The sequence below is a fragment of the Castor canadensis genome, chromosome 2 (genome assembly GCF_047511655.1).
Source record: "Castor canadensis chromosome 2, mCasCan1.hap1v2, whole genome shotgun sequence".
NCBI classification, from domain to species: Eukaryota; Metazoa; Chordata; class Mammalia; order Rodentia; family Castoridae; genus Castor; species Castor canadensis.
Genome location: NC_133387.1, coordinates 155,547,132 through 155,563,281, shown reverse-complemented (window position 1 = coordinate 155,563,281; position 16,150 = coordinate 155,547,132).

Below are 16,150 nucleotides of genomic sequence, written 5' to 3'. Positions count from 1 at the left end.
TAGATGTGTTTCACAAACCTCGCTGAATGGTCCTATTTGGAGAAACCAGAGCTTACCTCCAGTTGAAAACACCTCAGCTGCAGGGAGTATTCCTTTCAAACATTAACTCAATTCTGACCGGGAATCAATGCACTAGATGCTTCAGGTCCTGAAACAAATGGTTTTCTTTTGAGAGATACATGTTTTTGCTCAACTCAACTGAATAGGCGTATATGGAAAAAGAGGAGGCTGTTCATACCTTGAATACTATGATTTGCAGGAAGTACAATTCTGAAAATTATCTCGATTCTCAACGGGAATCCATTTGCTGGGCGCTCCAGCTAGTACACTGAAGGTTTTCTTTCGAAAACCATCATGCATTTTCAAATGAATCTTCAACGTAGCAGAGTAGGCCAAGATAGAAACAAAATGAGCACTTATCCACCTTGAAAAATGTGATTTGCAGCCAGTATTCCTTTCAAAAACTATGTCAGTTCTCAAGGGAAACAATGTGCTAGATGCTCTTGCTCCTAACGTAGATAGTTTATTTCCAGAGTTCCTTGTGTTTCCTCAACTTGGATGAATACACCAAATTGAACAAAATGAGCCTTTCTCCACCTTCAGAACTGTGGTTTGCAGGCATTATTCCTTTCCAAGTCTAACCTCTTTCTCACAGGGAAACATTGAGATGGATGCTGTAGCTCAAACTTAGACAATTTTCTTTGCAGAGAGAAATGTGCTGATTCACCACAGCTGAGTAGGCCTATTTGGAAAAAACAAAACCCATATCCATCTTGAGAAACCCAATTTGCAGAAACGATTCCTTTCAAATACTAACTCAGTTGTTACCTGGAAACGATGTGCTATAGACTTCACCTTCTAAGACACATGGTTTCCTTTTGAGAAATAGACGTGTTTTTTCAACTTAGATTCATAGGCCTATTTGGAACAATAAGAGCCTATCACCACGGTGAAAACTCTGACTTGAAGGAAGTCTTCCCTTCACAAATTAACTCAATGCTCACAGGGAAACAGTGTGCTAGATGCTTCCGCTTCTACCACAAATGGTTTTCTTTCGAGAGATACATGTGTTTCCTCAATGAAAATGAATAGGCGTACATGGAAGAAGATGGTCCTTTTTACAACTGGAATCCAGGATTTGCACAAAGTATTATTTTCCAAAGCTAAGTCAATTCTAAGAGGGGAACAATATTCTTGATACTGCAGCTCGTAACACATATGGTTTTCTTTTGAGTAAAACATGTGTATCTTCAACTTAACTGAATAGGCCCATATGAAAACAAAATGAGCATTTATCCACCTTGAAAACTATGATTTGTAGGATATGTGCATTTCAGAAACTAACTCAATTCTCAAAGGGAAACAATGGGCTAGATGCTGTAGCTTCTAACAAAGATGGTTTTCTTTTTGAAAGCGAAACGTGTTTCTTCATCACAGTTTAATTGGCTCATTGGGAACAAATTGAGCATTTCTATATCTGAAAACTAAGATTTGCAGAAAGTATTCCTTTCAAAAAACTCACTGAATTCGCACAGAAAAACAAGGTGCTGGATGCTGGATGCTCTATCTTAGATGGTTTTCGTTGGAGATGTACATGTGTTTCTTCATCTCAGCTGAATAGCCCTATTTGGAGCTAACAGAACCAATATACAACTTGAAACACCTAAGTGGCAGGAAATATTCTTTTGACAAAATAACTCAATCTTCAGAGGGAAATAATGTGCTACCTGATCCTGTTTCAAACCAAGATGGTTTTCTCTCAAGAGATACATGCTTTCCTTCAACTGAGGTTGATAGGCCTGTTTGGCGCCAAAGAGCCTAAGGCTACCTGGAAACACCTACGTTCCAGGAAGTACTTCTTCCAGAAACTAACTCAATTTGCACAGGGACGCACAATTTTACATTGGTGCTGCTTGTAACACAGGTGGACTTGATTCTACATATAAACGTGTTTCTTCCTTTTAGCAGAATAGGCGGATTTGGACCAAAATGTGCCTTTCTCCACCTCGAAAATTCTGATTTGCAGGAAGTAATAATTACAAACACCAACTCAATTTTCACAAAGAAACATTGTACTATCAGTGGAAGCTTCTAACATAGACCGTTTACTTTGGAGAGATTCATGTTTTCTTCAACCCAGGTGAATAGGTGTATTTGTAGAAAATAGAGATTATTTCCACCTTGAAATAACTGACTGGCATGAATTGCTCCTTTCTAAACTAACTCTCTTCTCAAAGGGAAACCATGTTCTAGACTCTCCTGCTTCTAAAACAGTTGGTCTTCTTCCAAGAGATACATGTGTTTCTTCCCCTTAGCTCAATAGGCCTATGTGGACCAAAATGAGCCTTTCTGCACCTTGAGAAGTATGATTTGCAGGAAGTACTCATTTCAAAAACGAAGTCCATTGTCACAGGAAAACAATGCACTAGATACTGCAGCTTCTAACGCACTCATTTTTCTATTGGAGATACATGTGATCCTTCAACTTAGCTAAATAAGCCTATTTGGAACAAAATGAGCCTTCTCCACCTTGAAAACTTTGATTTTCAGGAAGAATTCCTTTCAAAAACTACATCAATTGTCACAGAGAAATAATGTGCTAGATGCTGCAGCTTCTAACAGAGATGGCTTTCTTTGGAGAGATGGATGTGTTTAATCATAAGAATTGAATGGTCCTTTAAAAAACTAATTCAATTCTCACAGGGAAACAATGTGCTAGATTCTGCAGCTACGGACATACGTCTTTTCTTTGGAAAGATACATGCGTTTCTTCAACTCAGGTGGGTAGGCATATGTGGGGAAAACATGGACCATCTCTACCTTGGAACACCTAAGAGGCAGATAATATTCCTTTCCAAAACTAACTCAGTTCTCAAAGAGGAACAATTTGCCAGATTTCCTGCTTCTAATAAAGATCATTTTCTTTTGAGAGAAACATGTGTTCATTCAACTCAGCTGCATAGGCCTAATTGAAACAAAATGTGCCTGTCTCCTCCTGGAAAACTACGATTTGTAGGATGTGTTCATTTCGTAAAGCAACTCCATTCTGACAAGGAAACAATGGGCTAGAGGCTGCAGCTTCTTGCAAGGACGGTTTTCGTTGGAGAGATACATGTGTTTCCTCAAGTCAGCTGAAAAAGGCCTATTTGGATCTAACGGAACCTTTCTCCACCATGAAAATTCGGATTTTCAGGATATATTTCGTTCCAAACGAACTCCACTCTCACAGGGAATCAATGTGCTAGATGCTCCCATCTCTAACCACCGATGGTTTTCTTTGGAGAGATAGATGTGTTTCACAAACCTCGCTGAATGGTCCTATTTGGAGAAACCAGAGCTTACCTCCACTTGAAAACACCTCAGCTGCAGGGAGTATTCCTTTCAAACATTAACTCAATTCTGACCGGGAATCAATGCACTAGATGCTTCAGGTCCTGAAACAAATGGTTTTCTTTTGAGAGATACATGTTTTTGCTCAACTCAACTGAATAGGCGTATATGGAAAAAGAGGAGGCTGTTCACACCTTGAATATTATGATTTGCAGGAAGTACAATTCTGAAAATTATCTCGATTCTCAACGGGAATCCATTTGCTGGGCGCTCCAGCTAGTACACTGATGGTTTTCTTTCGAAAACCATCATGCATTTTCAAATGAATCTTCAACGTAGCAGAGTAGGCCAAGATAGAAACAAAATGAGCACTTATCCACCTTGAAAAATGTGATTTGCAGCCAGTATTCCTTTCAAAAACTATGCCAGTTCTCAAGGGAAACAATGTGCTAGATGCTCTTGCTCCTAACGTAGATAGTTTATTTCCAGAGTTCCTTGTGTTTCCTCAACTTGGATGAATACACCAAATTGAACAAAATGAGCCTTTCTCCACCTTCAGAACTGTGGTTTGCAGGCATTATTCCTTTCCAAGTCTAACCTCTTTCTCACAGGGAAACATTGAGATGGATGCTGTAGCTCAAACTTAGACAATTTTCTTTGCAGAGAGAAATGTGCTGATTCACCACAGCTGAGTAGGCCTATTTGGAAAAAACAAAACCCATATCCATCTTGAGAAACCCAATTTGCAGAAACGATTCCTTTCAAATACTAACTCAGTTGTTACCTGGAAACGATGTGCTATAGACTTCACCTTCTAAGACACATGGTTTCCTTTTGAGAAATAGACGTGTTTTTTCAACTTAGATTCATAGGCCTATTTGGAACAATAAGAGCCTATCACCACGGTGAAAATTCTGACTTGAAGGAAGTCTTCCCTTCACAAATTAACTGAATGCTCACAGGGAAACAGTGTGCTAGATGCTTCCGCTTCTACCACAAACGGATTTCTTTCGAGAGATACATGTGTTTCCTCAATGAAAATGAATAGGCGTACATGGAAGAAGATGATCCTTTTTACAACTGGAATCCAGGATTTGCACAAAGTATTATATTCCAAAGCTAAGTCAATTCTAAGAGGGGAACAATATTCTTGATACTGCAGCTCGTAACACATATGGTTTTCTTTTGAGTAAAACATGTGTATCTTCAACTTAACTGAATAGGCCCATATGAAAACAAAATGAGCATTTATCCACCTTGAAAACTATGATTTGTAGGATATGTGCATTTCAGAAACTAACTCAATTCTCATAGGGAAACAATGGGCTAGATGCTGTAGCTTCTTACAAAGATAGTTTTCTTTTTGAAAGCGAAACGTGTTTCTTCATCTCAGTTTAATTGGCTCATTGGGAACAAATTGAGCATTTCTATATCTGAAAACTAAGATTTGCAGAAAGTATTCCTTTCAAAAAACTCACTCAATTCGCACAGAAAAACAAGGTGCTGGATGCTGGATGCTCTATCTTAGATGGTTTTCGTTGGAGATGTACAAGTGTTTCTTCATCTCAGCTGAATAGCCCTATTTGGAGCTAAGAGACCCAATATACAACTTGAAACACCTAAGTGGCAGGAAATATTCTTTTGACAAAATAACTCAATCTTCAGAGGGAAATAATGTGCTACCTGATCCTGTTTCAAACCAAGATGGTTTTCTCTCAAGAGATACATGCTTTCCTTCAACTGAGGTTGATAGGCCTGTTTGGCGCCAAAGAGCCTAAGTCTACCTGGAAACACCTACGTTCCAGGAAGTACTTCTTCCAGAAACTAACTCAATTTGCACAGGGACGCACAATTTTACATTGGTGCTGCTTGTAACACAGGTGGACTTGATTCTACATATAAACGTGTTTCTTCCTTTTAGCAGAATAGGCGGATTTGGACCAAAATGTGCCTTTCTCCACCTCGAAAATTCTGATTTGCAGGAAGTAATAATTACAAACACCAACTCAATTTTCACAAAGAAACATTGTACTATCAGTGGAAGCTTCTAACATAGACCGTTTACTTTGGAGAGATTCATGTTTTCTTCAACCCAGGTGAATAGGTGTATTTGTAGAAAATAGAGATTATTTCCACCTTGAAATAACTGACTGGCATGAATTGCTCCTTTCTAAACTAACTCTCTTCTCAAAGGGAAACCATGTTCTAGACTCTCCTGCTTCTAAAACAGTTGGTCTTCTTCCAAGAGATACATGTGTTTCTTCCCCTTAGCTCAATAGGCCTATGTGGACCAAAATGAGCCTTTCTGCACCTTGAGAAGTATGATTTGCAGGAAGTACTCATTTCAAAAACGAAGTCCATTGTCACAGGAAAACAATGCACTAGATACTGCAGCTTCTAACGCACTCATTTTTCTATTGGAGATACATGTGATCCTTGAACTTAGCTAAATAAGCCTATTTGGAACAAAATGAGCCTTCTCCACCTTGAAAACTTTGATTTTCAGGAAGAATTCGTTTCAAAAACTACATCAATTGTCACAGAGAAATAATGTGCTAGATGCTGCAGCTTCTAACAGAGATGGCTTTCTTTGGAGAGATGGATGTGTTTAATCATAAGAATTGAATGGCCCTTTAAAAAACTAATTCAATTCTCACAGGGAAACAATGTGCTAGATTCTGCAGCTACGGACATACGTCTTTTCTTTGGAAAGATATATGCGTTTTTCCAACTCAGGTGGGTAGGCATATGTGGGGAAAACATGGACCATCTCTACCTTGGAACACCTAAGAGGCAGATAATATTCCTTTCCAAAACTAACTCAGTTCTCAAAGAGGAACAATTTGCCAGATTTCCTGCTTCTAATAAAGATCATTTTCTTTTGAGAGAAACATGTGTTCATTCAACTCAGCTGCATAGGCCTAATTGAAACAAAATGTGCCTGTCTCCTCCTGGAAAACTACGATTTGTAGGATGTGTTCATTTCGTAAAGCAACTCCATTCTGACAAGGAAACAATGGGCTAGAGGCTGCAGCTTCTTGCAAGGACGGTTTTCGTTGGAGAGATACATGTGTTTCCTCAACTCAGCTGAAAAAGGCCTATTTGGATCTAACGGAACCTTTCTCCACCATGAAAATTCAGATTTTCAGGATACATTTCGTTCCAAACGAACTCAACTTTCACAGGGAATCAATGTGCTAGATGCTCCCATCTCTAACCACCGATGGTTTTCTTTGGAGAGATAGATGTGTTTCACAAACCTCGCTGAATGGTCCTATTTGGAGAAACCAGAGCTTACCTCCAGTTGAAAACACCTCAGCTGCAGGGAGTATTCCTTTCAAACATTAACTCAATTCTGACCGGGAATCAATGCACTAGATGCTTCAGGTCCTGAAACAAATGGTTTACTTTTGAGAGATACATGTTTTTGCTCAACTCAACTGAATAGGCGTATATGAAAAAAGAGGAGGCTGTTCACACCTTGAATACTATGATTTGCAGGAAGTACAATTCTGAAAATTATCTCGATTCTCAACGGGAATCCATTTGCTGGGCGCTCCAGCTAGTACACTGATGGTTTTCTTTCGAAAACCATCATGCATTTTCAAATGAATCTTCAACGTAGCAGAGTAGGCCAAGATAGAAACAAAATGAGCACTTATCCACCTTGAAAAATGTGATTTGCAGCCAGTATTCCTTTCAAAAACTATGTCAGTTCTCAAGGGAAACAATGTGCTAGATGCTCTTGCTCCTAACGTAGATAGTTTATTTCCAGAGTTCCTTGTGTTTCCTCAACTTGGATGAATACACCAAATTGAACAAAATGAGCCTTTCTCCACCTTCAGAACTGTGGTTTGCAGGCATTATTCCTTTCCAAGTCTAACCTCTTTCTCACAGGGAAACATTGAGATGGATGCTGTAGCTCAAACTTAGACAATTTTCTTTGCAGAGAGAAATGTGCTGATTCACCACAGCTGAGTAGGCCTATTTGGAAAAAACAAAACCCATATCCATCTTGAGAAACCCAATTTGCAGAAACGATTCCTTTCAAATACTAACTCAGTTGTTACCTGGAAACGATGTGCTATAGACTTCACCTTCTAAGACACATGGTTTCCTTTTGAGAAATAGACGTGTTTTTTCAACTTAGATTCATAGGCCTATTTGGAACAATAAGAGCCTATCACCACGGTGAAAACTCTGACTTGAAGGAAGTCTTCCCTTCACAAATTAACTCAATGCTCACAGGGAAACAGTGTGCTAGATGCTTCCGCTTCTACCACAAACGGTTTTCTTTCGAGAGATACATGTGTTTCCTCAATGAAAATGAATAGGCGTACATGGAAGAAGATGATCCTTTTTACAACTGGAAACCAGGAATTGCACAAAGTATTATTTTCCAAAGCTAAGTCAATTCTAAGAGGGGAACAATATTCTTGATACTGCAGCTCGTAACACATATGGTTTTCTTTTGAGTAAAACATGTGTATCTTCAACTTAACTGAATAGGCCCATAGGAAAACAAAATGAGCATTTATCCACCTTGAAAACTATGATTTGTAGGATATGTGCATTTCAGAAACTAACTCAATTCTCAAAGGGAAACAATGGGCTAGATGCTGTAGCTTCTAACAAAGATGGTTTTCTTTTTGAAAGCGAAACGTGTTTCTTCATCACAGTTTAATTGGCTCATTGGGAACAAATTGAGCATTTCTATATCTGAAAACTAAGATTTGCAGAAAGTATTCCTTTCAAAAAACTCACTGAATTCGCACAGAAAAACAAGGTGCTGGATGCTGGATGCTCTATCTTAGATGGTTTTCGTTGGAGATGTACATGTGTTTCTTCATCTCAGCTGAATAGCCCTATTTGGAGCTAACAGAACCAATATACAACTTGAAACACCTAAGTGGCAGGAAATATTCTTTTGACAAAATAACTCAATCTTCAGAGGGAAATAATGTGCTACCTGATCCTGTTTCAAACCAAGATGGTTTTCTCTCAAGAGATACATGCTTTCCTTCAACTGAGGTTGATAGGCCTGTTTGGCGCCAAAGAGCCTAAGGCTACCTGGAAACACCTACGTTCCAGGAAGTACTTCTTCCAGAAACTAACTCAATTTGCACAGGGACGCACAATTTTACATTGGTGCTGCTTGTAACACAGGTGGACTTGATTCTACATATAAACGTGTTTCTTCCTTTTAGCAGAATAGGCGGATTTGGACCAAAATGTGCCTTTCTCCACCTCGAAAATTCTGATTTGCAGGAAGTAATAATTACAAACACCAACTCAATTTTCACAAAGAAACATTGTACTATCAGTGGAAGCTTCTAACATAGACCGTTTACTTTGGAGAGATTCATGTTTTCTTCAACCCAGGTGAATAGGTGTATTTGTAGAAAATAGAGATTATTTCCACCTTGAAATAACTGACTGGCATGAATTGCTCCTTTCTAAACTAACTCTCTTCTCAAAGGGAAACCATGTTCTAGACTCTCCTGCTTCTAAAACAGTTGGTCTTCTTCCAAGAGATACATGTGTTTCTTCCCCTTAGCTCAATAGGCCTATGTGGACCAAAATGAGCCTTTCTGCACCTTGAGAAGTATGATTTGCAGGAAGTACTCATTTCAAAAACGAAGTCCATTGTCACAGGAAAACAATGCACTAGATACTGCAGCTTCTAACGCACTCATTTTTCTATTGGAGATACATGTGATCCTTCAACTTAGCTAAATAAGCCTATTTGGAACAAAATGAGCCTTCTCCACCTTGAAAACTTTGATTTTCAGGAAGAATTCCTTTCAAAAACTACATCAATTGTCACAGAGAAATAATGTGCTAGATGCTGCAGCTTCTAACAGAGATGGCTTTCTTTGGAGAGATGGATGTGTTTAATCATAAGAATTGAATGGTCCTTTAAAAAACTAATTCAATTCTCACAGGGAAACAATGTGCTAGATTCTGCAGCTACGGACATACGTCTTTTCTTTGGAAAGATACATGCGTTTCTTCAACTCAGGTGGGTAGGCATATGTGGGGAAAACATGGACCATCTCTACCTTGGAACACCTAAGAGGCAGATAATATTCCTTTCCAAAACTAACTCAGTTCTCAAAGAGGAACAATTTGCCAGATTTCCTGCTTCTAATAAAGATCATTTTCTTTTGAGAGAAACATGTGTTCATTCAACTCAGCTGCATAGGCCTAATTGAAACAAAATGTGCCTGTCTCCTCCTGGAAAACTACGATTTGTAGGATGTGTTCATTTCGTAAAGCAACTCCATTCTGACAAGGAAACAATGGGCTAGAGGCTGCAGCTTCTTGCAAGGACGGTTTTCGTTGGAGAGATACATGTGTTTCCTCAAGTCAGCTGAAAAAGGCCTATTTGGATCTAACGGAACCTTTCTCCACCATGAAAATTCGGATTTTCAGGATATATTTCGTTCCAAACGAACTCCACTCTCACAGGGAATCAATGTGCTAGATGCTCCCATCTCTAACCACCGATGGTTTTCTTTGGAGAGATAGATGTGTTTCACAAACCTCGCTGAATGGTCCTATTTGGAGAAACCAGAGCTTACCTCCACTTGAAAACACCTCAGCTGCAGGGAGTATTCCTTTCAAACATTAACTCAATTCTGACCGGGAATCAATGCACTAGATGCTTCAGGTCCTGAAACAAATGGTTTTCTTTTGAGAGATACATGTTTTTGCTCAACTCAACTGAATAGGGGTATATGGAAAAAGAGGAGGCTGTTCACACCTTGAATATTATGATTTGCAGGAAGTACAATTCTGAAAATTATCTCGATTCTCAACGGGAATCCATTTGCTGGGCGCTCCAGCTAGTACACTGATGGTTTTCTTTCGAAAACCATCATGCATTTTCAAATGAATCTTCAACGTAGCAGAGTAGGCCAAGATAGAAACAAAATGAGCACTTATCCACCTTGAAAAATGTGATTTGCAGCCAGTATTCCTTTCAAAAACTATGCCAGTTCTCAAGGGAAACAATGTGCTAGATGCTCTTGCTCCTAACGTAGATAGTTTATTTCCAGAGTTCCTTGTGTTTCCTCAACTTGGATGAATACACCAAATTGAACAAAATGAGCCTTTCTCCACCTTCAGAACTGTGGTTTGCAGGCATTATTCCTTTCCAAGTCTAACCTCTTTCTCACAGGGAAACATTGAGATGGATGCTGTAGCTCAAACTTAGACAATTTTCTTTGCAGAGAGAAATGTGCTGATTCACCACAGCTGAGTAGGCCTATTTGGAAAAAACAAAACCCATATCCATCTTGAGAAACCCAATTTGCAGAAACGATTCCTTTCAAATACTAACTCAGTTGTTACCTGGAAACGATGTGCTATAGACTTCACCTTCTAAGACACATGGTTTCCTTTTGAGAAATAGACGTGTTTTTTCAACTTAGATTCATAGGCCTATTTGGAACAATAAGAGCCTATCACCACGGTGAAAATTCTGACTTGAAGGAAGTCTTCCCTTCACAAATTAACTGAATGCTCACAGGGAAACAGTGTGCTAGATGCTTCCGCTTCTACCACAAACGGATTTCTTTCGAGAGATACATGTGTTTCCTCAATGAAAATGAATAGGCGTACATGGAAGAAGATGATCCTTTTTACAACTGGAATCCAGGATTTGCACAAAGTATTATATTCCAAAGCTAAGTCAATTCTAAGAGGGGAACAATATTCTTGATACTGCAGCTCGTAACACATATGGTTTTCTTTTGAGTAAAACATGTGTATCTTCAACTTAACTGAATAGGCCCATATGAAAACAAAATGAGCATTTATCCACCTTGAAAACTATGATTTGTAGGATATGTGCATTTCAGAAACTAACTCAATTCTCATAGGGAAACAATGGGCTAGATGCTGTAGCTTCTTACAAAGATAGTTTTCTTTTTGAAAGCGAAACGTGTTTCTTCATCTCAGTTTAATTGGCTCATTGGGAACAAATTGAGCATTTCTATATCTGAAAACTAAGATTTGCAGAAAGTATTCCTTTCAAAAAACTCACTCAATTCGCACAGAAAAACAAGGTGCTGGATGCTGGATGCTCTATCTTAGATGGTTTTCGTTGGAGATGTACAAGTGTTTCTTCATCTCAGCTGAATAGCCCTATTTGGAGCTAAGAGACCCAATATACAACTTGAAACACCTAAGTGGCAGGAAATATTCTTTTGACAAAATAACTCAATCTTCAGAGGGAAATAATGTGCTACCTGATCCTGTTTCAAACCAAGATGGTTTTCTCTCAAGAGATACATGCTTTCCTTCAACTGAGGTTGATAGGCCTGTTTGGCGCCAAAGACCCTAAGGCTACCTGGAAACACCTACGTTCCAGGAAGTACTTCTTCCAGAAACTAACTCAATTTGCACAGGGACGCACAATTTTACATTGGTGCTGCTTGTAACACAGGTGGACTTGATTCTACATATAAACGTGTTTCTTCCTTTTAGCAGAATAGGCGGATTTGGACCAAAATGTGCCTTTCTCCACCTCGAAAATTCTGATTTGCAGGAAGTAATAATTACAAACACCAACTCAATTTTCACAAAGAAACATTGTACTATCAGTGGAAGCTTCTAACATAGACCGTTTACTTTGGAGAGATTCATGTTTTCTTCAACCCAGGTGAATAGGTGTATTTGTAGAAAATAGAGATTATTTCCACCTTGAAATAACTGACTGGCATGAATTGCTCCTTTCTAAACTAACTCTCTTCTCAAAGGGAAACCATGTTCTAGACTCTCCTGCTTCTAAAACAGTTGGTCTTCTTCCAAGAGATACATGTGTTTCTTCCCCTTAGCTCAATAGGCCTATGTGGACCAAAATGAGCCTTTCTGCACCTTGAGAAGTATGATTTGCAGGAAGTACTCATTTCAAAAACGAAGTCCATTGTCACAGGAAAACAATGCACTAGATACTGCAGCTTCTAACGCACTCATTTTTCTATTGGAGATACATGTGATCCTTGAACTTAGCTAAATAAGCCTATTTGGAACAAAATGAGCCTTCTCCACCTTGAAAACTTTGATTTTCAGGAAGAATTCGTTTCAAAAACTACATCAATTGTCACAGAGAAATAATGTGCTAGATGCTGCAGCTTCTAACAGAGATGGCTTTCTTTGGAGAGATGGATGTGTTTAATCATAAGAATTGAATGGCCCTTTAAAAAACTAATTCAATTCTCACAGGGAAACAATGTGCTAGATTCTGCAGCTACGGACATACGTCTTTTCTTTGGAAAGATATATGCGTTTTTCCAACTCAGGTGGGTAGGCATATGTGGGGAAAACATGGACCATCTCTACCTTGGAACACCTAAGAGGCAGATAATATTCCTTTCCAAAACTAACTCAGTTCTCAAAGAGGAACAATTTGCCAGATTTCCTGCTTCTAATAAAGATCATTTTCTTTTGAGAGAAACATGTGTTCATTCAACTCAGCTGCATAGGCCTAATTGAAACAAAATGTGCCTGTCTCCTCCTGGAAAACTACGATTTGTAGGATGTGTTCATTTCGTAAAGCAACTCCATTCTGACAAGGAAACAATGGGCTAGAGGCTGCAGCTTCTTGCAAGGACGGTTTTCGTTGGAGAGATACATGTGTTTCCTCAACTCAGCTGAAAAAGGCCTATTTGGATCTAACGGAACCTTTCTCCACCATGAAAATTCAGATTTTCAGGATATATTTCTTTCAAAACGAACTCCACTTTCACAGGGAATCAATGTGCTAGATGCTCCCATCTCTAACCACCGATGGTTTTCTTTGGAGAGATAGATGTGTTTCACAAACCTCGCTGAATGGTCCTATTTGGAGAAACCAGAGCTTACCTCCAGTTGAAAACACCTCAGCTGCAGGGAGTATTCCTTTCAAACATTAACTCAATTCTGACCGGGAATCAATGCACTAGATGCTTCAGGTCCTGAAACAAATGGTTTACTTTTGAGAGATACATGTTTTTGCTCAACTCAACTGAATAGGCGTATATGAAAAAAGAGGAGGCTGTTCACACCTTGAATACTATGATTTGCAGGAAGTACAATTCTGAAAATTATCTCGATTCTCAACGGGAATCCATTTGCTGGGCGCTCCAGCTAGTACACTGATGGTTTTCTTTCGAAAACCATCATGCATTTTCAAATGAATCTTCAACGTAGCAGAGTAGGCCAAGATAGAAACAAAATGAGCACTTATCCACCTTGAAAAATGTGATTTGCAGCCAGTATTCCTTTCAAAAACTATGTCAGTTCTCAAGGGAAACAATGTGCTAGATGCTCTTGCTCCTAACGTAGATAGTTTATTTCCAGAGTTCCTTGTGTTTCCTCAACTTGGATGAATACACCAAATTGAACAAAATGAGCCTTTCTCCACCTTCAGAACTGTGGTTTGCAGGCATTATTCCTTTCCAAGTCTAACCTCTTTCTCACAGGGAAACATTGAGATGGATGCTGTAGCTCAAACTTAGACAATTTTCTTTGCAGAGAGAAATGTGCTGATTCACCACAGCTGAGTAGGCCTATTTGGAAAAAACAAAACCCATATCCATCTTGAGAAACCCAATTTGCAGAAACGATTCCTTTCAAATACTAACTCAGTTGTTACCTGGAAACGATGTGCTATAGACTTCACCTTCTAAGACACATGGTTTCCTTTTGAGAAATAGACGTGTTTTTTCAACTTAGATTCATAGGCCTATTTGGAACAATAAGAGCCTATCACCACGGTGAAAACTCTGACTTGAAGGAAGTCTTCCCTTCACAAATTAACTCAATGCTCACAGGGAAACAGTGTGCTAGATGCTTCCGCTTCTACCACAAACGGTTTTCTTTCGAGAGATACATGTGTTTCCTCAATGAAAATGAATAGGCGTACATGGAAGAAGATGATCCTTTTTACAACTGGAAACCAGGAATTGCACAAAGTATTATTTTCCAAAGCTAAGTCAATTCTAAGAGGGAAACAATATTCTTGATACTGCAGCTCGTAACACATATGGTTTTCTTTTGAGTAAAACATGTGTATCTTCAACTTAACTGAATAGGCCCATAGGAAAACAAAATGAGCATTTATCCACCTTGAAAACTATGATTTGTAGGATATGTGCATTTCAGAAACTAACTCAATTCTCATAGGGAAACAATGGGCTAGATGCTGTAGCTTCTAACAAAGATGGTTTTCTTTTTGAAAGCGAAACGTGTTTCTTCATCTCAGTTTAATTGGCTCATTGGGAACAAATTGAGCATTTCTATATCTGAAAACTAAGATTTGTAGAAAGTATTCCTTTCAAAAAACTCACTCAATTCGCACAGAAAAACAAGGTGCTGGATGCTGGATGCTCTATCTTAGATGGTTTTCGTTGGAGATGTACATGTGTTTCTTCATCTCAGCTGAATAGCCCTATTTGGAGCTAAGAGAACCAATATACAACTTGAAACACATAAGTGGCAGGAAATATTCTTTTGACAAAGTAACTCAATCTTCAGAGGGAAATAATGTGCTACCTGATCCTGTTTCAAACCAAGATGGTTTTCTCTCAAGAGATACATGCTTTCCTTCAACTGAGGTTGATAGGCCTGTTTGGCGCCAAAGAGCCTAAGTCTACCTGGAAACACCTACGTTCCAGGAAGTACTTCTTCCAGAAACTAACTCAATTTGCACAGGGACGCACAATTTTACATTGGTGCTGCTTGTAACACAGGTGGACTTGATTCTACATATAAACGTGTTTCTTCCTTTTAGCAGAATAGGCGGATTTGGACCAAAATGTGCCTTTCTCCACCTCGAAAATTCTGATTTGCAGGAAGTAATAATTACAAACACCAACTCAATTTTCACAAAGAAACATTGTACTATCAGTGGAAGCTTCTAACATAGACCGTTTACTTTGGAGAGATTCATGTTTTCTTCAACCCAGGTGAATAGGTGTATTTGTAGAAAATAGAGATTATTTCCACCTTGAAATAACTGACTGGCATGAATTGCTCCTTTCTAAACTAACTCTCTTCTCAAAGGGAAACCATGTTCTAGACTCTCCTGCTTCTAAAACAGTTGGTCTTCTTCCAAGAGATACATGTGTTTCTTCCCCTTAGCTCAATAGGCCTATGTGGACCAAAATGAGCCTTTCTGCACCTTGAGAAGTATGATTTGCAGGAAGTACTCATTTCAAAAACGAAGTCCATTGTCACAGGAAAACAATGCACTAGATACTGCAACTTCTAACGCACTCATTTTTCTATTGGAGATACATGTGATCCTTCAACTTAGCTAAATAAGCCTATTTGGAACAAAATGAGCCTTCTCCACCTTGAAAACTTTGATTTTCAGGAAGAATTCCTTTCAAAAACTACATCAATTGTCACAGAGAAATAATGTGCTAGATGCTGCAGCTTCTAACAGAGATGGCTTTCTTTGGAGAGATGGATGTGTTTAATCATAAGAATTGAATGGTCCTTTAAAAAACTAATTCAATTCTCACAGGGAAACAATGTGCTAGATTCTGCAGCTACGGACATACGTCTTTTCTTTGGAAAGATACATGCGTTTCTTCAACTCAGGTGGGTAGGCATATGTGGGGAAAACATGGACCATCTCTACCTTGGAACACCTAAGAGGCAGATAATATTCCTTTCCAAAACTAACTCAGTTCTCAAAGAGGAACAATTTGCCAGATTTCCTGCTTCTAATAAAGATCATTTTCTTTTGAGAGAAACATGTGTTCATTCAACTCAGCTGCATAGGCCTAATTGAAACAAAATGTGCCTGTCTCCTCCTGGAAAACTA